At 40.8% G+C, this 16476-nt stretch overlaps 1 protein-coding gene and 1 long non-coding RNA gene across 9 annotated transcripts in view; both read left to right on the top strand.

The window, feature by feature from the left end:
• The window catches only part of MACROD2 (mono-ADP ribosylhydrolase 2), an 862160-nt gene that overhangs the window by 592876 nt on the left and 252808 nt on the right, over positions 1-16476 (top strand). The gene's annotated exons all lie outside the window — the stretch shown is intronic.
• On the top strand, positions 3020-3611 carry LOC140001988 (uncharacterized). Its single transcript, XR_011807823.1, has 2 exons — positions 3020-3308; positions 3385-3611. It is a non-coding gene; the product is annotated as an uncharacterized lncRNA (long non-coding RNA).

The raw sequence follows: 16476 nt of genomic DNA, 5'->3' as shown, positions 1-16476 counted from the left end.
GGAGAATATACAATAACTGACAAATTGAATGTGCAAGAATCTCTAGCTGTTTAATTTATGTACATACACAAGGTTTTATTAACTCCCCATGTATGTTTTCAATTCATGTTTTCCAAAACTACACTAGAGTTCAAGATGGGAAAATACTGTTCTATCTATTGAGTTTCTTTAATATTGCCAACCTATTCAGAATCGTCTCATTAAGAGCAGTCAGGGATGTCCTAGTTGTGGAATTTCAAGCACTTGATGTTAAAGAATTTACTTTCTAAGCCTTTTAAAAGCTTGTTTTGTTTTTGATATATTTTTTTCCTACTGGTTGACCTTCTGAGTTTCCCATGTTGATTGCATGGCATTTATGCTGACCTTAACCTAGCTGAACACTTCCTGAAAAGGAACAGATAGAAATGTTTCTACATCAGTGCTTATTCCAATAAAACAGACCTGTAGTTGATAAGCATGCTTAAATTACATATGATTTCAAGAAATTATGAATTTAAAAAATACTTTGGATTATGAATTATGTTTACTTAATATACAAATTAAAAATTTTAATTAAAAAATAGACAAAATTTTTGACAAATTATTGAAACTTATTGGTATTGTGGTTAGGAAGAGGTCACCTTGATATGTGCACTTTGAGTATATTTTAGCCTTGGCTCCATGCCTTGTCAGAAGGTGTCTTAAATTTTGTTACCTCTACAATTTTTTTTAATCTACTTATTTTTTATTATTTTTTCTTATGACTATTACTGTCAACATATTTCATTCGTTTTCTACTTATTAAGCAAAATGGCTCTGCCTGAATTTCATGTGCAGTCTTAATTTTGTAACTTTTAATGTATGATCCCTGCTATTTAGATTACTTGGTATTTATTGCTTGTTTTTGTCACCGCCCACTGAATATATTAATGTCTGTGAATCTCTAAATGGTGATGCTCCTCTCTTCCCCCACAATGTCAGATCTGATAAAACTGTCTTCCTTCACAACAAACCTAAATATCTGCATAATAAACACTAGGAGGTAATCATGTGCTTCATCCAATTCTGAATTATTTGTCTGTAATTTTCAGTGGTTAAGACAGTATCATATTTGGCTACCGCCCTTCGTGAGTGGTGTGCGTTCCATGAAGCCTTCTGAGGGTTTTAAGGTGATGAGTTGAACCTCTCTGTCTTGCTGCTTCCCGCAGCCTGTCCAGTGCAAGGAGTCATGGAGAATATTTACACAAACATCTCAGCCAGCAGATCTGAGCATGGGGTAACTCCTGGAGGACAGGGATGAGCTCCTTGAGTCAGCATCTTCTTGTCTTGTTATGGCTGGATATGAAGATGACGTCTTTCCACCCTGATCTTGCTTTGTTAAAATTAGTTGGTGTTTGGTGTTTTGTCTTTTCTAAAAATATTTTCCATTCATTCATTCACTAAATTTTCAAAAGTACCTCCACCCTTCTCAATCATCAATTATTTTCAGTGTATAACTGATGGTATTATCCTAGTCCTTCACATATACAGAACAAGGGAAAGGCATCCTCAGTATCTTTATCAACGATCTGCTGTGCACCCTTCCTCAGGGATCAGTCTCTTCTCCCATGCACCAAGTGATAAGACTAGAGGAAATGGCCTTAAGTGCTGCCAGGGGAGGTTTAGGTTGGATTTCAGGAAGATTTTCTTCGCTGAAAGGGTTGGGAAGTATTTGAACAGGCTGCCTAGGGAATTTGTTTTGTCACCATCTCTGGAGGTCTTCAAGAAATGTAGAAGTGGAGCTAAGGGACATGGTTTAATGGTGGAGTTGGCAGTGCTCGGTTAAAGTTTGACTAGGTGATCTTAGAAGTCTTTTCCAACCTTAATGATTCTATGATTCTAAGAAACATTATACTTTCAGCACAAAAAATGTCCCAGAAGCTCACATGTGCATCATTTCCTCCTTTGACTCTTAGCAGTGTTATTGCAGAGTAGCTCTCTATTCAGATAGTTTTTTAACCAGTTTTGAAACTGTTTGCCTAAGCTAGTCTGATTGCCATCCTTAGCATTTTTTTCCTTCCTGCTCTTTTGATTTGTGTAGGGAATTTTTTTCCCCAATTTCTATAGAAGAGGCGGTTTCTGAATTTGAGCTTGTGTTCCCTTCTTTCAGTGCCTGCATGAACTCAGGTTACCTTGTAGCAATTGCTCATTCTGTTCATTCAAATTCTTTTACATTTTAGGGAGGTCTACTTACAATCTCCTATTTTCAAAGGAATACAAATCTTGCTTCTTTGACCTTTCTGAACTTCGGAGATCCTTCTGTCATTGCAGTGTCCACCACTGATTTTTCTCAGTTCATAGAATACTTTTAAGTTAAATACCAAGTGCTGGATATAAGGTGTTTTAAGATGGCTTGATTAGCATCTATTACAGTGTTCGTATAATTTCTTTGGATTTATTCCTAACTAGTTCAGAGAGTGACTGTATCTTTGCTTTTTCAAATAATTTTAGTAGTGATATTAAGACTTGCAGTGGCATAAACATACCAACTTTGTTACTATTTTCCTATCTCCAGGTAGGTAGTGTATGCTCCCTAACTTTTATTTATATAAGCATCAGGCTGTGTAATAGTATTTTGCAAAGCACATATACAAATATGTGTAATTTAAATAAACATAGATATTGAGCCTATTGGTCTTGACTCATTGGCACTGTATGTTTTATTGCCTTGTTGTGGAGGTCCTTTGTTTAGCAATTGATTTATAAAAATAAACACTCTTCTTATAGAATGACTATTAGTTTTGTAAATCTAACAAGAATTGCTCCCCCACCCAACATGCTTTTGAGCAAATTCTTATGTTGATCTCACAAATTTGCACCCTCGTGCCTTCATTTTCCACTCTCTGCCTTTTTTATTAGCTTCTTTCTGTTTCCTACCATGACTTCATTTTACAGTCTTTTAAATTTTGTGTTCTGGTGAAAGAAAATGGAATTGCCCAGCACCACACTGCCCTTCCTTCCAGCTGCTGAGGGGCTGGGCCCTGCCCTGTGGCCGCCGGAACCTTCTGGAACCAGTGTGGGGCAGCCCCGGCTCCCTCACAGAGGCGGCGCTGCAACCCTTTGACACCTACACAGGGGAAGGGCAAGAACATAGAGGCTGGGCAGTGTTAGCGAGTTTGATTTTCGTTTAAATACACTCCTCAGCATCTCGTATGTTATCACTGTACTCTGAGGAGGAGAGCTGGTGCGATGTTTTTCCCCGTTTTAAGGTGTAGTGCTGTGAGAGGCTGTTCTCTGCCTCCAGCCTCCTGCTGTGTGGAGCACTGGTAAAACCGCAGCTACCTTTCCATGTAAATCAGCCTGAATTGCCACGACACCTAACTAGATTTTGTCACATGTGGTGATAATTCTTCCTCTTCTGTGCAGTTTTATTTTCTTTTACAGGAGGAAGGGGAAAAGCTGAGGGCTGTGCTGCAGGGTTCTCTATTCACCTCTGAGAGCTGTAGGAAGGGCAGAGACCTTTTCCTTGAGTGAAAGGACCCCGTATTTCCAGCTAACACAGGGGGCACATGCGGTCGGTCCTGTGGAAGTCACTGACTGCTGATGGTGTAAATGACTGTGAAATAAAAATAAATAAATAAATAAACTTGTTAGGGCCAGTTTTATTCCACCGTGGAGAGCCCCCTGTCATAGGATAGGTCCTCCACAGCCATGTGGGGACAACTGTGCCATGGTGGGTGGTGACCACAGCTGGGAGATTTTCAGGTGGATAATTTAGTGAAATAATTCAGGTCCAACTGTAAATGTTATGGTAGCATTTCTCACAATCTAGAGATATGCATCTCTTGTGTAGGCTAGCTATCTTTAATGTAATTCTGTATATAGAGAGGACCTTTTGATATGATTAAGAAAATAATTACAGAACTCTCATTAGTTGAAGCAACTCAGTAAGATTGACTTATTCTTACACTGTTTCAGTCACTTCAAAAGCTCTTTTGAACTGATTCAGTGTCAGCAGTGTGCCCTGATGGCCAAGAAGACCAATGGGATCCTGGGGTGCATTAAAAGGAGTGTGGCCAGCAGGTCAAGGGAGGTGATCCTCCCTCTCTACTCTGCTCTGATCAGGCCTTTCCTGGAGTACTGTGTCCAGTTCTGGGCTCCCTGGCACAAAAAAGACAGGGATCTCCTGGAAAGTGTCCAGCTGAGGGCCACAAAGATGATACAGGGCTTGGAGCATCTCCTCTGTGAGGAGAAGGCTGAGAGACTTGGGTCTGTCCAGCCTTGAGAAAAGAAGACTGAGAGGGAATCTTATTAATGTTTATAAATAGCTGAGGTGTGGGAGACAGAGGGATTTGGCCAACCTCTTTTCAGTGGTTTGTGGGGACAGGGCAAGGGGTAATGGCCACAAGATAGAGCACAGGAAGTTCCGCATCAACATGCAAAAAAACTTCTTCATGGTGAGGGTGATGGAGCACTGGGGCAGGCTGCCCAGGGAGGTTGTGGAGTCTCCTTCTCTGGAGATATTCAAGACCCGTCTGGACACCTATGTGTGCAACTTGCTTTAGGACATGTGCTTTGGCAGATGAGTTGGACCCAATGATCTCTTGAGGTCCCTTCCAACCTCTACAGTTCTGTGATTCTGTGATCAGTCTGGGATTTTGTGTTTCTGAGAGGGTTAGTTGTGTTTGTGATGTAAAGCGTGGTTATCTGTCTTGAAAGTATGGTTTTCGAAGGCGCAGTGTGGGTGATCTCACACTTAGCGTATACACAAGCTAAATTTAATAAAGTACTGGAATAAACCACCACTTCTGCTGCCATGTGGCCACATTTACAAGGAAATTGAGGTGGGAGGTCAATTTTCACATAAGGACTTAGGTTGGAGATGCCTGTTTCTTAAGTGGAGGTCTTCTAATCTCACTTGTCTGACAGGTGGTAAGAAATTTACATTTAAATTGTTCAGATCAGCTGCTTATTTGTACTGGGTTGTTGGACAAAAGAAATCTTTTAGTCTTCCATAGTCTTCCACTGCTTGATCTAACCAACCATAGCATAGGCTCCTTCTTTTCAAATATGGGCATTGTTTCTGACTGAAGTAATTGTCATTTGCATTGGCCTTTCTCTTTCTCCTATATCGGTGTGAATGTTGTTCAAAATGACATTGATAATGTTTTATTTTTCTTGGAGAATGGCCTTTTGCACAATGACATCTTTTTACTGTAAAGCCAAATATGCCACTGTCTGTCTAACCACAAGCACTGATAGTTGTTAAACCTTTGTAAACACTGGGAATTTCCATTACTTGCTCAAGCAAAACAGATTTGCTTGTATAATGTTTTTTTCAAAAAAGTATCACACCAGTAACTTGTAAGAATGCATGCTGAAAATGCTATTTAAAACAACTGTTAAGATGTAAAGTTCATATCAAGACTAAACTGGATATGAATTCATAGGATTGGAAATGCCATTGACTAGTTATTTAATTTCCTTTTTAATTGAAGTATGCAAGACTCAGAAAATGCATAATTGTGAGTGAAATGCAAATTAGAGATATTAACAGAAAACATAGTTTAAAAAAAAAAACAACAAAAAAACAAGCAAACACTTGATCAACAATTAATACTGTGATCTTTTGAAATCGTGAAGAAATTGATGAGCTCCAGGACATTTTGTTTATCAACTTGTGTATTTTGGATTTAAAAGATTTGTCGTGCATTGGAACAGGCTCCCCAGGGACGTAGTCATGGCACCAAGCCTGTCGGAGTTTAAGAAGTGTTTGGACTGTGCACTTAGACATATGGTCTGAATTTTTGGGTAGACCTGTGTGGTGCCAGGAGTTGGACTCGATGATCCTTATGGGTCCCTTCCAACTCGGGATATTCTCTGATTCTATGGTTCTAAAAGGCAACTGATGCCAGGGGCTGACTGGCAGTTAAGAGAAGCCTTGCAATAGGGGTTGCCAACAGAGGCGTACATAAAATTGAATTATCATGTGAGAGAATGAGACCTTAAAAGCAGGAGGCCAAAGAAGAGTCCATGTTTTGCAAGAGATTGATATTTGTGTATTTTACCCTGTAGTTGTTGGTTTCGTGCTCTTTAGCATATGAGGACTTGTTAAGAGCATTGGAAGTATGAGATGCATGGTTGTACCTGGTCAGGTGTTCTGGATTCAAGTTTTCTGTTCTGTTCTGAATTTCAAGTTTTCCTTATCCGTGGTTGAAGTCAGCTTTCCCATTAATCCCCCAAACTCTTTCCAATTACATTTCTCTTTTTGTGTAACTTCCTGTGATCTGAGAGAACAGAACGAGGACAACACATTTTCAGTGCAGCATTTGGCGGGAGTGTGAAGTAGCTGCTGGCAGCTCCCATGCACTTTCTGTTCACTTCACAAAGGTACGGCAGTACAGCCTGAAATGAAGTTAAGTATCTAGACTGTGTTGTCAGGTAGGATGATACATATATTAGCATAGAATCAAGTGAGGTGTGCCGTAACCCTTGCCGTACATAGTTTTTTTCATATGGAGTTCATCTCTTGCCTGACTGAAATGTATTTTCTACAGAAGTGATACAGCATCTGTGCAAGGAGGAAAAAATGCTGCCTGTTAAAAAATAAAAATAAAAAAAAAGAAGAATGCAAAAAATGTTAATATAATGATGTCCCAGGCCGGACATCTTGCATGAGCACTTGTTTCAGCAGCATTCATGTAGTTGATGTTGAAGGAATTATGAGGTACCTCAGTGTTCATTGAAAAATAGTAGCCATTAAGCATCAAATAAAAAATGCAACCCTGTCTAAGCATCAAATAAAAAATGTTCCTCGAAAATGTACTGACAACTTTGAAATCCAGATTATCTGGAAATATTTCAGTTTTGAGCTGATGTAGATTTCTTGAGTACAATAGCTGTTGGTCTGTGTGACCCTTTACCATGGTTTATCGCTACTCGAGGCAATAATGGAAAAAAATCCACGGTGTGAGTAATATACCCAAACCAAGAATCAATAATGTATTTGTTAAAAAGAGTAAACTAAGTATATTAAACATGCCTCACACAGTGTATTCCTTTTTCACCCAACCTGCCCTATAACTCTTTTCCGTATAAGTCTTTTGGGGGAAAAGATAAAAGAACATCTTTGTTTCATTTTTGTCCACAAGGAGCTGAGTATATGTAGTTTCAGCTGATTTTCTTTATGTGCTCTTAGGAAATCTTTGATTTCCCTTGGAGAGGAGATAAGAACTGTGCTTCAGTAGAAATAATGTCAGATTGTTTTGTTTGTTCTTGTACGCTTATGGCCTTCACCAAGTACTCTGTTGGTTTTAGATAATCCAGCTAGGTCTTTGGGTTGCATCTGTCAGAGCAATTGAATGTGGTGGAAGTGATTTAAAGGATAGAGCTGGGCTGACAATGCTGGCTGTTTTCTTTTGAGTGTATATTTTTGTCCATTGCCTATGTATGTCCTATTCCTCTGAAGTTTCTCAGACTTTTTCTACTGTCATCTCTTTTCATTTCACTGTAGCAGCTTGTCTTCCCTTATATACATGCGTATCCCTAAATCCTTGCACTTCTAACTCATGCCATGTTCTACTAACTGTTCTCAGTCAGGATACTCTGAGCTCTGGCAGAGCTGACAGCCCTGACATTCTCTTGCAAACCCAGAACTCAGAACCCCATCCTTCAGCAAGAGCTCCTGTGCTCTCCCCCTTTTCTTGCTGCACCTCCCATCTTGCTGCACCCGAGTGCACTTACCCTCACTATGATCAGTGCCTGTTCCCCCTGTCTGCGTAAAGATCATCTGAGCAAGGAGGAGAGCGAGCCTCTCACAGCGATTTTTCCCCTGACCTAGCCTGTAGCGCAGGCAGATGCATTAGTAGACTTCAGGGACCTCCAACATGGAGAGGCACGTTGAGAATATCTCAACTTCAGGCGAGGCTTCAATTAGAGTTTGCAATCAATTTCAGGATGCTTTCCTGTGGGGAACAGGGCTTTGTGAGGTCCAGGATTGTACTTTATTCCTATTGCTGAGCAGCAGATCTCTGGGTGCTTAGGCTTCCCTCAGTGCATAGGAGAGTTGCGTGTGAAGGAAGGCCTGGGATAGTGTCAGTGAAGGTTAAGCATCACTGTATCAGACAATGTTTTTTAGAAAAACAACCAGTTTAAAATGGAAGTAGGAGGGGGGCATTTTTTTCTCCTTTCTTTTAATCTCTTGAAAGACACTTCCAGAGGGTAGGATTGATTTCCTACACCTTGGCTCAGTAAAGAACAAGGCTTTTTTTTTTATTCAAATCAGTGGGTAGAAATACATGTTTAACCTTGTTGGAATTGTAATTACAATAAAGCCAATATCCCACTGATGTTCAATTCATTGTATGATGTCAGATTTCACAGTTGACTAGTGCATTACACTTTGTATCAAATTGCTTTTGTTGTATTCTGTTGCCACCCCCCAAAAAATACGACAAATAAACCAAAAAAACAGCAACTTGATATATATGGATGAGTAGAAGATGAAATATTTTGCATTAAGAAGTTCATGTACACTTTGAAACCTCTTTCAATTAACATTTCTCTGTACCCTTGTTTCTGGAATGGCAATTCTAGATAGGGTGCAGAGTGCATTTTGAGTAGAATGATGTACTTCATCTCATGAACAACTGTATACATATGTCTAAATGGCTGTGTAATTTACACAAACATTGAATAGACATCCTCATAGGTAGATTTTATAATACCTCTCTAAGTATATCTTTTGCTTGCATTTGCATTATATATGCTTTCTCTTACCATATTAGGATGCTTATTGCCAGACTAGTGAGATCTCTTCACTTTCAGTGTTGTGGTATCTTTCTGCTGTTCCCCTATTATGTTCAGCTTGAAGCCTTAATGTTACACATGAGCATTTTAAAATACTCTGACAGACAGAAAAGCTCCATCATGCAACACAGTAAACAGCACAGCTCTGAAACATTTTGCTTCTGAGAATGTCTGAGTATTGCTTGCCACATATTTTTAGATGACGTTTAGAGAATGCATTTATCCATGATGTGGTCCCCCTGCAAGCATACTCCCTATAAAAGCTGGAAAAAGAATGAAACCACAATCTCAACTTCTAATAAAAATGTACTGACTGATGCAGAAAAGTAAAATTCTTGCAAAGAAGCAGCTCTCCTGCAGAAGTCAGGTATGTTGTCTCTCACAGTAAGGTAGCTCTCATGCTCATAGGGAAGCTCCTGTCCTTTTTTTTTTTTTTTTTCATTCCTCACCAATGCTAACAAACATCAAACAGCTAAGTAAGCTTAAAATCTTTTTTTTTTCTTCTTCTTCTCTGTAGTGGAGTCCTCAGACTTGTTAGTACAAGGCGCTCTCTGCTCAAATGGCCTAAGTAATTATAGTATATTTCTATATTCAGCTGATACTTTTATCTCCACTATATGATGGACATTTTCTGATGATATCTATGTAGTAGAATGTGAAATGAAGTATGGTATGGTAACGTGCATGTCAGAGAGCCAGCAGATGGCCTGTTTATTTCCATCCCAGCCGCCTTCTTGTAACTGACCTCTCCTCAGTGCAGCTGTAAGCCAAGCCCAGATTTGCACTTGTACAGAACCGCAGCTGACCTGTAGATGATGAAGGTGGGTCACCGTGCTGATGGGGCAGGAGGCCGCTGTCGCTCAGCACAGCGATGAGTGTGCTCCGGGTGTCTTTGACAAGCTGAGACAGAGCCAGCCCTGCTGTCAGGAGCCAGTGCTTCTTGGCCTGCAACTTGTCTTGTTTTTGCTGACTTGCATGGTTTGGTATCTCCTGGTGCCAGTGCTCGCCCTGGTTGACTTAACTTGGGATCACTGAGTTACCCGATGAGCTTCCGTGAACGAAGGAGGACCCTCTGTTATTTCAGTACTCCACCTGCTTTGTGTCACTGTGGCAGAGCAGAGACGTTCTGTTTCCCATATTCACTGCTAGATGCACAAGATGCACATTTTGGGTTTATTTACTAACCATCCTCTACCAGCTGCCTCATTATCATGTCAGTGGTTAAATGCAATTGGCAGTCATTCTTCAGGAACTGTATTTATTTTTCTGTTGCCGCTGAATTTCTTTAGTCAAGGAAAATGAATAAGCATGCTCCTTGCTTGAGAGAAGCTTAAAGACATTTCTTCAGACAAATATTTTTTATGCATTTTGAAATTTTCTAATTTTCCTTTGTTATTATATTTGCATGCTAATTACATACTCTAGCATAGTTTAAAGTGAATACAGTGAGTAGGTGCAGTTTTGTTTACTGGAGTAACAGAAGTTACTTTCTTTCAAAAATACTTATTTTTAATGTCTTTCTGAGACTTAATATTTGAGTGGGCAGCTGGTAAGGTTTCATTGGCTAAACAAGTTTAATAAGGCAAAGTAGGCTATTTGGCAGTAGATTCATGGCTTTTCTCTTTAGTCTTCAATGCATCCAATCCAAATTAGGGCTGCAGCTGATTTCTGATCAGGAGTATCCTCAAAAATATCCAGCTAGGAGCCTTTTCAGCTTGTTTATCCAATTATCATACGACCGCGGTGATTAAAAAATAAAAATAAAAAAATGACCCAACAATAGTGACAGCCTGAACTTGTTGGTAGAATGCTACTATCTCAGCTTCCAGAAAAGCTGGATTTACCATGGTAATGGGAATCAGCCCAGCATGAGTGAATTCATTTTGACTACTAAAATACGCCTTTGACAAGATGATTATATGGGATCGGTTGCAAGATTATACTCCTGATAGTTTCACAACTGAAGGACAAGTGAGTGTATTGAGTAACCTCACCTCAGGCATGCTGGGCTATGCATCTCATTTGTTTCTTTTTATTGTCATACATTGATGAGGTTGAAGTGTTATGATTACTGTGTTGTCAATAGCCAGCCGTAACCCACATGACCATAATGAAGCTCAGTTGTTCGCATGTCTGTTCTGAATCAGAAAGCAGTTTTAGTTCTTGCAATAATATTGGATTTCAGAATATATGGGATGAATGTTTGGTGCCCTTTTTAAAAAAATAAACCTGGAGAAAGTTGGTTTTCCATACCATCTGGTGCTGACGATTCCCACACAACAAACACTAGATGTGTGGTGGAAAATACCCTGTTGTACTGAGTGCAGAGAGGACCTTCAATGTGCTTCCACAGTGTCAAACGTTACTGTTGAACTACTGTTAGAACTTCCTTCATACGTTATTAAACATTGTTTAATATAAACTAAATAATGGAAGTTGTTACATTTTGGCAGTCTTGTTGCCTAAACAAAGGGAATTGGGTTTGATTTTAAAGCACAGGAGCAGTCCGTAAACATCCTAAAGTACATCCTCAATATATGCACAAACATGCCAGTGTAGATATTTTTCTGAGAAAGTGTGAGAAACTCCTAATGAGTATTTGTGTTGATTTTTTTTTTATTTTTTCACGATTTGCTTTGAAATGAAACCATTAAAGCTGGCAAATAAGTATATTAAGATTATGATGAGGTGTTTGGAAACCACAGAGAAGGGAGCAGTCTGAAATGAATAAAAACCTATCTAGTATTTAGACTGTGCTAACAAAATAATAATAATTAAAAAAAAAAAAAAAAGATGCAGACCTTTTTTACAAGGATAGCTTGATTTACAGAAAACATCTCGGTTAAAGTGACAAATTATAACACTGACCCCTGCAGCGATTGAAATGATTTTCTGGATTGACGTTTGCTTGTTAGCATTATAACCTAACAGGTATTGTCTCTTATCATCATCTTCAGCTATGTCATGCTAGAGGTTGTTTATTTCGTACTTAGGTTTTCTTAATGGACTTTTCATGGGGAGGTAGCATTACCTGCTTGTATGCTGGACATTTTTAATAATATGCAACAGTGGACTGAGCACACTAAAAGAGACAGATAAAGCTACAAGCATCTCCATACAATTTGGGAGTCCTTGAAATAGATTTCTATTAATTTTATCTCACGAAATCCTTGTTACACTGTTATTCATTGAAGAACTCGTGGTATATATTTTCCAGATACTACACAGACAAATTAGGCATACAGTAATAGACATCACAATAGTATGAATGTTTCTATGCTAAATCCCCTAAGCACAAAAGGCTGAGCATTTGCCCTAGAGTGTCTAACAACAGGGAGTTCATCACATATTTTCTGAATGTTAATGAAACATGGGGACTTGTATGTTCTTACTAGTTGTTTTCCAGGGAATCAACTGACAATGTAAGAGGAACTTCAGCATGCATCTTCACACTTCTTTCTCAGTCCCCCCTCCGCACTTTTTCTCTAAATGAGCACATTTGTTTAATATCAAATATATGAAACAGTTCTGTAAGATCTTATCACTCCTCTCAAAAATTATGACCATTAGAACCTGCATAATGTCCAGTTTGTTTCGCCAGCTATGCCTCAGGTCAGTGTTATAATTTCCAGGAATTAGGTGATAAAGTCCTGGAAACAGATGAGGAAGCTCCTAAGTTAGAAGATCTTGTAAAGCCTTCATAGACTGTCTCTGCGTGTAATAGTTGTACAATGATGTACCAGAAGCAACATAATCCAGATGAGGTGTTTTTTTGTGTGATGATACTAGGATGTGTTGTTTTAGTGTTTTTGGTGAGTATGAAGGTGTATTCATTAATCATAGAGAGTGAATGTAGGAGTGTATACATCTACTAGCAATATGCAAAGAGGAGGAAAGGAAACGAGCAATATGCAAATGTGGCGCCCATCTACAAGAAGGGCCGGAGGGCAGACCCGGGAAACTACAGGCCTGTCAGTTTGACCTCAGTACCAGGGAAGCTCATGGAGCAGATCCTCTTGAGAGTCATCATGCGGCACTTGCAGGACAAGCAGGCGATCAGGCCCAGTCAGCATGGGTTTATGGAAGGCAGATCCTGCTTGACGAACCTGATCTCCTTCTATGACAAAGTGACACGCTGGGTGGATGAGGGAAAGGCTGTGGATGTGGTCTACCTTGACTTCAGCAAGGCTTTTGACACCGTCTCCCACAGCATTCTCCTCAAGAAACTGGCTGCTCGTGGCTTGGACTGGCGCACGCTTCATTGGGTTGGAAACTGGCTGGATGGCCGGGCCCAAAGAGTGGTGGTGAAAGGAGTCAAGTCCAGTTGGAGGCCAGTCACTAGTGGCGTCCCCCAGGGCTCAGTACTGGGGCCGGTCCTCTTTAATATTTTCATCAATGATCTGGATGAGGGCATTGAGTGCACCCTCAGTAAGTTTGCAGATGACACCAAGCTAGGTGCGTGTGTCAATCTGCTCGAGGGTAGGAAGGCTCTGCAGGAGGATCTGGATAGGCTGCACCGATGGGCTGAGGTCAACTGCATGAAGTTCAACAAGGCCAAGTGCCGGGTCCTGCACCTGGGGTGCAATAACCCCAAGCAGAGCTACAGGCTGGGAGAGGAATGGTTGGAGAGCTGCCAGGCAGAGAAGGACCTGGGAGTGATGGTGGACAGTCGGCTGAATATGAGCCAGCAGTGTGCTCAGGTGGCCAAGAAGGCCAACGGCATCCTGGCTTGTATCAGAAACAGTGTGGCCAGCAGGGCTAGGGAGGTGATCGTCCCCCTGTACTCGGCTCTGGTGACGCCGTACCTCGAGTGCTGCATTCAGTTTTGGGCCCCTCGCTACAAGAAGGACATCGAGGTGCTTGAGTGGGTCCAGAGAAGGGCGACGAAGCTGGTGAGGGGCCTGGAGAACAAGTCCTACGAGGAGCGGCTGAAGGAGCTGGGCTTGTTCAGCCTGGAGAAGAGGAGGCTCAGGGGTGACCTTATTGCTCTCTATAGGTACCTTAAAGGAGGCTGTAGCGAGGTGGGGGTTGGCCTGTTCTCCCACGTGCCTGGTGACAGGACGAGGGGGAATGGGCTTAAGTTGCGCCAGGGGAGTTTTAGGCTGGATGTTAGGAAGAACTTCTTTACTGAAAGGGTTGTGAGGCACTGGAACAGGCTGCCCAGGGAAGTGGTGGAGTCACCATCCCTGGAGGTCTTTAAAAGACGTTTAGACGTAGAGCTCAGGGGTATGGTTTAGTGGGGACTGTTAGTGTTAGGTCAGAGGTTGGACTCGATGATCTTGAGGTCTCTTCCGACCTAGAAATTCTGTGATTCTGTGAAATTTTTAAGTTTGTCTGCGGATAGACAGATTGATGCTGGTACCCAAGTTGTTGTGAAAGCTCGCAGTCACATTTCTATGGTTGTATACGAAGGCAGCTGATCTGTCTGGAGAGACACCTGATGACTTGAGCTGTGAAGCAACTGGGCAAAAACATGAGAGTTTTCCTAGCAGGACTTGCTGCAGGACCTTCATTCCTCCTGATGTGCCAGGCTTGCACGAACCCCACCACAGCACGTGAGCAGTAGCGAATAAAGCCGTACTTTAAAGGAGGGTTCCTGAACTGAGAGGGGCACAAGAGGCAGCGGCTAATCACTCCTAGCATTTTCTGCACTTGGAGGGTCAGGAGTTGATCCTGGTAATAGATGGTGAGCTGCGATTAATGGGTACTGCAAAATGTGGAGGGCTGCAGCACAATCCCCCCTTGCTGGAATAGCAAGGAACCAAGGAATTTTTCAGCAACCAAAGATATCCTGTGCTGGTTTTTGTGGCATAGCGGGATTTGTTGCCAAAATGCCAGTTTTGCCACTTGGGCATGTAGGAAGGCCCGTCCATGTGGAGTCCTGTGAGCACTGGTAGGTACACGCTATACACCGTGCCTATCGATGACATATGGCCTGCAACCTTCCCTTCGTCTGTAACCACATAAACCCAGTGAGGTCCTTCAGAGGCACTGCTTGCCTGCACCTTACGGCAAATGCTTCTTTGCCTTTTTGTGCCCTTGTCCTTTTCAGTATTCTGGAGGAGCGCTCACTGCAGTAACATGGGCCAGTGTCACTCTTATTACTTTACCTGTTTTATCTTTTGTGAAATTGAGCCTTTAGCCGGAATTGTCTGAGCTGCTGCTCCAGCAGTCGGTTAACTGTGAGGCTCCTCGAGCTCATTTCTCTCAAGTAATTTGATTCCCACGTGCTCACTGAGATTGCTTTTTTGCTGAAAGAAAGTGGGGAGGGGTGTGTGTGTGTGTATGGGAGCAGGCCAGAAATGTTATGGCAGACAAATGTAGCTTAGAGATAAAAACAACACAAAAACGTGTTTAAAAAGATCCCATCTCAGTTTATCTCCCTTTAACCCAGTGCTATAAAACCGAATGTTTTTGTGTTTGAGAATCGGAGACACAGAGCCTTTTGTGCTGGTGCAGGGTATGGAACAGGAAGCTAAATTCCATCCTGCCTCTACAAAAAGCCGAGAAGGTAATCCTTTCATTAAATTTACCAGAAATGCGTGTAAAACACTAAAAACATTTTTTTTTTTTTTTGTAATTGTGGTCATAAAAGCTTTCTATGGATTTTAAGGTGTTTTCTGAAATCATAAACAAGGTTCAAGTTTTTTTTTTAATTATTATTATTATTTTTGTTGCTGAACAATTTCTTTTACATTGTGGTTACTTAGGAGTAATTGAACACCAGTTTTGTAGATAAGCTTCTATATAAGACTGGTTAGTAAGGCAGCAGTTTCCTAAATAATGAACGATTTATTGAGAGATTTATGATTCTATAAAATTGCTAGTGTGTTATCACAGTTTTGGGCAAAGGCCCTACTGCAGGGGAGTGAAAAACAAGCCTGAAAAGTGAATCTTACTGGAGGGAGGATTGTTCTGGAAATAAACCATTCAGTGCATAAACAATGGTATATCAGTTGTCTGAAATATGCATTCCTCCCTCTGCATGGTGTTCATTGTATGTCCACCCAGACCTACCAAGCTCTGGACACAGCATTTCTGTGTTACAAAGTTGTGGTTTGTTAGAGAAAATATTGCTAATTTGAGCAGACTGCTCAGAGGTCTGTTCCTACATATGACCAACATCAGGCTTGGGGTTCTGTTAGCATTCATTAGCTGCTGTTGTAAGACACGTCCCTTGATGGCATCAGCAGCATTATTAAATGTCATAAGAATACATCTTCCTAGCAGCAGCGGAAGTATCCATAGTTGATGGATCTTGGCTAATTTTCCATCTTGGACCTGGGGGTGGGAGCAAATAAATACATCTATACTTGTTTGAGAGGTGTGAGGAAAGGAAGCTCATACTAAATGTCAGTGTTACCCAACCACTGACTACTTCACCTACTACTGTTGCTACAGATTGTTGTCATTTCTGACTTTAAAAGAGTGTACGTACCAATACAAAAAATCGTTACAAAACTGAGTTCAGTTCTGGGCAGTAATGTTTTGGGGACAAAGAGGGGTAGAGGGATTTTTTATTTATTTATTTTTTTTTTCATCTAGCACTGAACTGAAAAGAGTTAAACAAGATAGATTTTGGAGGATAACGTGCCAGGTCAAAAAGCTGGGTGCATCTACTGATAATTGCACTGTCTGCATTTTCTGTTTATGTGCTACACTGTTGTGTAATGTAAAAAAAAAAAAAAAAAAAAAAAAAAAAAAAGTGTA

Source organism: Anas platyrhynchos, chromosome 3, assembly GCF_047663525.1.
Source record: "Anas platyrhynchos isolate ZD024472 breed Pekin duck chromosome 3, IASCAAS_PekinDuck_T2T, whole genome shotgun sequence".
Lineage (NCBI taxonomy): Eukaryota > Metazoa > Chordata > Aves > Anseriformes > Anatidae > Anas > Anas platyrhynchos.
The sequence above is the reverse complement of the archived record's forward strand: the minus strand, read 5'-3'. Positions and strand labels throughout refer to the sequence as shown.